This window comes from Myotis brandtii, unplaced genomic scaffold, assembly GCF_000412655.1.
Source record: "Myotis brandtii unplaced genomic scaffold, ASM41265v1 scaffold199, whole genome shotgun sequence".
NCBI lineage: Eukaryota > Metazoa > Chordata > Mammalia > Chiroptera > Vespertilionidae > Myotis > Myotis brandtii.
The window spans coordinates 3,853,461-3,858,856 of record NW_005357414.1 but is presented as its reverse complement, the minus strand read 5'-3'; the positions used below and the strand labels follow the sequence as shown (position 1 = coordinate 3,858,856).

The 5,396-nt window shown below is 42.5% G+C and overlaps 1 protein-coding gene and 1 long non-coding RNA gene across 2 annotated transcripts in view; one reads left to right on the top strand and one right to left on the bottom strand.

Annotated features, from left to right (window-relative positions):
• TEX13B (testis expressed 13B) overlaps positions 1-121 on the bottom strand; it is a 1,495-nt gene extending 1,374 nt beyond the window's left edge. The window contains exon 1 of the mRNA XM_014538831.1: positions 115-121. The gene's annotated coding sequence lies outside the window, so the exon portion shown is untranslated. The remainder of the gene's footprint in view (positions 1-114) is intronic.
• LOC106725926 overlaps positions 1-5,396 on the top strand; it is a 58,040-nt gene that overhangs the window by 43,331 nt on the left and 9,313 nt on the right. Inside the window, exon 5 of the long non-coding RNA XR_001361934.1 lies at positions 15-105. This is a non-coding gene — a long non-coding RNA (uncharacterized LOC106725926). The remainder of the gene's footprint in view (positions 1-14; positions 106-5,396) is intronic.

Genomic DNA, 5,396 nt, shown 5'->3' with positions numbered 1-5,396 from the left:
TTTCCTCTCTCCAGATGCTGGCCAAAGGAAGTGTACACGGACCACGCCCGCGGACCACACCCGCTGACTCTGCACTGTGCCCCCCTCCTCACCATGCCCAAAGAGGTAGGGTACCTTTCCTTCCAATGGCTCCGGGGGGGAAAAGAAAGGCTGAGCCCCAACCCTGGAGCCTTATACCCTGGGACTGTACCAATTTCCAGAGACAGCAGGGGTGGGAGCGAATGCGCCAGGAATATCCTTCCCATCCTCCCACCCCCAGGGCATCAGGGGACCCACTATACTGTTGAAAGCTCATGAAGGTGGAAGAGACGGGAGTGGTCAGAAAAGACTTAGATCTAAGAATGCAAAGCACTTGTGATCGTGTATAAAAAAACTTCACCCTCTCTCACCACCACAAAGGTTTGTCCCACTCCAGGAGGGTGCTCTCCTCCTAGAAATGGAATGTTCTAGAACACGGACGAGTCCAATCCTGCCAGTGGCCTCAGGTTCCCACTGGGGAAGAGGTTGGGGCCAGAAAACAGCCTAATACTCCACTGACCCAGGACTGAGCACTGTGGTCACTGTAGTGGTCATAAATCCCAGCCCTATATACTCCTGAGACTGTCTGGAATCTGCGGCCGGTCACACCCCCTACCATCGTCACCCCCATCTCCTGCTATTTCTTCTCTGGACTCCTGCAGCCTTTTGATGTCAGGTCTGTCTTCTGGCCTACCTTATCATCAGAGGGGTGATCATGTCTCTTTAAACCTCCGATGGCTTTCTGAATCCTATGGGATAAACCAGACAGAACCCAGGTAGAGCCCTACTTTGCCACTTATTATATGACCTTGTGCTATAACCGGATCGCAGTTTCTGTCTATGGGCTTACAATGGGACTGAATGACAAGCGCATGTAAACTTGATGTAATGTTTTCTACAACTCCATTTTTGTAAAATGTACGAATCTGTGTATGCGCACATGTGTGTGGGTGTGTGGGTGTGTGTCTTTGCACAAGTGTCTTGGAAAAGAAGGAAGGGTATACACCAGACTTTTAACATTGGTTGTCTCTGGGAGGTAGGAATATAGTACATTTAAAAAAATATATTTTATTTTTTCTCTACTGTAAAAATAATTTATTAATAAACAGGTTACATTTTTCAAAATGAAAAACATTTTTCTTATAACTTCTTATAATTTTTAAGTATATAATAATTGTATATATAAATAATATTTATTTACCTAGAAAGTAAATGGCTCCCTGTAACGCCACCCTTCCCCCAATCTGGGAGCTAACCACTGCTAATAGCTTGATATATATCCTTCCAGTCTTTTAAAATAGGCCATAGCAGCCCTAACCGGTTTGGCTCAGTGGATAGAGTGTCGACCTGTGGACTGGAGGGTCCCAGGTTCGATTCCGGTCAAGGGCATGTACCTTGGTTGCGGGCACATCCCCAGTAGGGGGTGTGCAGAGGGCAGCTGATCAATGTTTCTCTCTCATAGATTTTTATAACTCTCTATCCCTCTCCCTTCCTCTCTGTAAAAAACTCAATAAAATATATTTTAAAAAAAATAGGCCATAGCAGATAATTGGCAGTTTCTCAAATTAAGCATCCTCTCTCTTTCCTCTTGGCCTTTGCACAGGTTGCTCCATGAGTGAATTTGTCTCTCAGCGCCTCTCCCTACTCCCATTCTTCTCATCCACCTAACTCCTCTTTAATTGCTATTCCTTTTCACAACAGCACTCAGTTATTTCTTCCACTTATAAGTATTCGTGATCCTCCAAACCCCACCCAAAGCTAGGCTGAATTGTGCCACCTTTCTGTGTCTTCATGGTATGGTACTTTGTCCATACCACTTGCAGTATTTTTCACATTATATTATAATCCATGATTTTCTCATTTTTCCTCATTAATTGTATGTTCCTTGAGGGCAGGGTCTGGGGCATAATTATTTGTGTTTTTAGCATCTAGAACAGTGGAAAGCACCCAATAAATTAATTGTTGAATTTATTGAAATAATTCATTACATCAGTAAGTTGCAAATAGGTACCTTTAAAGAGAATCCTATTTTCTTTCTTCTCAGAAATGTCTTTTTCTCCACACAGACTAATTTACTGCCACCTGACAGCTTCTTGTAGTAGGGACCTCTCCTTAGTATTTGAATCCAACCAGTATATGACAGATTTGGGATTTATAGAGCAATACCCTGGAAGATTCAGTAATGAAACTTCTGTATGAAGGATTAACACAGACAAACTGTATCTTACAGAACTGAGGTAAATGGTAGCAGGAAAGTTTGTTATCTGTTTACTAGAGGCCCAGTGCACGAAAATTCGTGCACTTGGGGGGATCCCTCGGCCCAGCCTGCGCCCTCTCACAGTCAGACATCCATAGCACTGCCGAGGAGGTGGGAGAGGCTCCCGCCACCACCGCTGCGCTCACAGCCTTCAGCCTGGCTTGTGGCTGAATGGAACTCCCCCTGTGGGAGCACACTGACCACCAGAGGGCAGCTCCTGCATTGAACGTCTGCACCTTGGTGGTCAGTGCACATCATAGCGACTGGTTGTCCTGGTAGTTCCACCATTAGGGTCAATTTGCATATTACCCTTTTATTATATAGAATATTATTTTTGTCAATTTCTGTTTGTGTCGGGGGAGAGCATGAATAAGGTAACGAGGTCATTCTTCTGTTTTCTGAAGATTTTTATGGATGCCTTATTTCTCCATCTTCTTGTGGGGTGCTAGCAGTTGTTCTCAGCACCAGACGGTCACTCATTGACCTGGATTTTATGCTTCAGCTTTGAAATTGCTCTGTGAAGGCTTAAAATATCCAAATTTCAAATTACAAAGGCTCAAGTAAGTAGTAACTATTAATTTCCATGCTGCAAGAAAAAATTTTTAAATATGCAACTCAAGATGGATGTTGTGTGATCATAACACATTTCAAGGAGTCATAAAGAGGAAGGATAAAAGTGACAGTACTAGCCCAGCCAGCATGGCTCAGTGGTTGAGCATCAACCTATGAACCAGGAGGTCACGGTTCAATTACTGGTCAGAGCACATGCTGGGGTTGTAGGCTTGATCGCCAGTCGGGGTGTGCAGGAGGCAGCCTATCGATGATTCTCTCTCATCATTGATGTTTCTCCCTCTCTGTTCTTCTCTAAAATCAATAAAAATATTTTTTAAAAAGTGACAGTACTGCCCTGGCCGGTTTGGCTCAGTGGATGGAGCGACAGACTGCGCACTGAGGGGTCCCAGGTTTGATTCCGGTCGAGGGCATGTGCCTTGGTTGCGGGCACGTCCCCAGTGGGGGGGGGTGCAGAAGGCAGCTGATCGATGTTTCTCTCTCATTGATGTTTCTGACGCTCTATCCCTCTCCCTTCCTCTCTGTAGAAAACCAATGAAATATATTTTAAAAAAAGTGACAGTACCTACAGTTGTTCCCATGTAACAAGGAAGAGAATTTTTACTGTAAGAGGCAGTAACATCAATGACAATAATAATAACCAAGACTTATTAAACAATTGGTTTGTTCTAAGTGTTGTATACATGACTTCCTTTCATCAGCACAATGGCTCTGAGAGGTTCAGATTATTATACCCATTTTAGCACATTAGGAAACAGAGGCCCAAAGTCAAAAGACTGAATTCAAAACCCAAATGTTTCTGACTTCAAAGTCTGTGGTAATGACCTTAGTTAATAAAAAGTTTATCATATGTGTATTAATCAGATTTCTCCAGAGAAACAGAATCAGTAAGATGTATATAAATATATAGAGAGATTTATTTTAAGGAATTGGCTCATGGATTATGATGGCTGTCAAGTTCAATATCTGCACGGTAGGCCAGCAGTCTGGAGACACAGGGAAGAGCTGATGTTGCAGTTCACGTTCAAAGACAGTCTGCTGGTAGAATTTCTTCTTCTGGGGAGGTCAGTCTTTTTCTATTATAGCATTCAACTCATTGGATGAGGCCCACCCACATTATAGAGGGTAATTTACTTTACTCAGTGTCTACTGATTTAAATGTTAATCTTATCTAAAAAGTACCTTCACAGAAACAGCTATAATAATAAAAGCATAATATGCTAATTAGATCAGACTAGTTCCAGACAACCTTCTAGACCAGCGATTCTCAACCTGTGGGTCATGACCCCGTTGGTGGTCGAACGACCCTTTCACAGGGGTCGCTTAAGACAGTGGTTGGCAAACTGCAGCTTGCGAGCCACATGCGGCTCTTTGGCCCCTTGAGTGTGGCTCTTCCACAAAATACCGACTTCTGGGCATGGGCCACGGAGTTTCAATCGCACTGTACTTGCGCACCCGCACGTGATATTTTGTGGAAGAGCCACACTCAAGGGGCCAAAGAGCCGCATGTGGCTTGCGAGCCGCAGTTTGCTTACCACTGGCCTAAGACCATCCTGCATATCAGTTATTTACATTACGATTGATAACAGTAGCAACATTACAGTTATGAAGTAGCAACGAAAATAATTTTATGGTTGGGTCACAACATGAGGAACTGTATTTAAAGGACCAGAAGGTTGAGAACCACTGTTCTAGACGAAGCCAGGGCTGCAAGGGAAGCCCGGGTCCCAGGTGCCGAAGGGAAGCCGGTGCCAGCAGCTGGGCAAAGGAAGGCCTACTCTTGCACAAATTTTGTGCATCGGGCCTCTAGTATAGAATAATGTTTGACCAAATATCTGGGTACCATGACCTAGCCAACTTGACACATAAAATTAACCATTATAATATATATCTGGGGTTTTCTAAAACAAAAGCTTTTTAGCATTAAAGCCTTCTAAAATCTACTTTGAAACTTTGCTGTTGTTTTTTTTTGCAAAATGATTCTATTTAAAATTTCTAAATTGGGGAGCTATAGAGACATGTCCTTATGAGAACTTTTCAAGACAGAATTTGAAGCATGGTAACTCAAGAGAAAATTGAAGGATCAAAGGTTGTGGTGTATATCATAGAAATTCTTGAAAGTGATGAAAGAAAAAGTTGATGGGAAATGTTTTAAATAATTAGACTACTAAGAAACAAAGATTGAGAAGATAGGAAGTTCAGTAAAACTCACTCTTCATGCCAGAGAAGGAATATTGATGATGGTGAGGGGCTAGATTTCTCTAAGAAGGCAGATTAATAATAATGGACTTTTATTATTAATAATAATGGACTTTTATTTTATTTTTTAAAAATCCCTTTTTAAATTTTTATTTATTTGATTTACATTTTTTAAAAAATTTTTATTGATTAAGGTATTACAAATGTGTCTTTATCCCCCCATTTGTCCCCTCATCCCCCCAGTCTTGCCCTCACCCTCACCCCCTGTTGTCTGCGTCCATTGCTTATGCTTATATGCATGCATACAAGTCCTTTGGTTGATCTCTCCCCCTTACCCTTACCCTCCCCTACC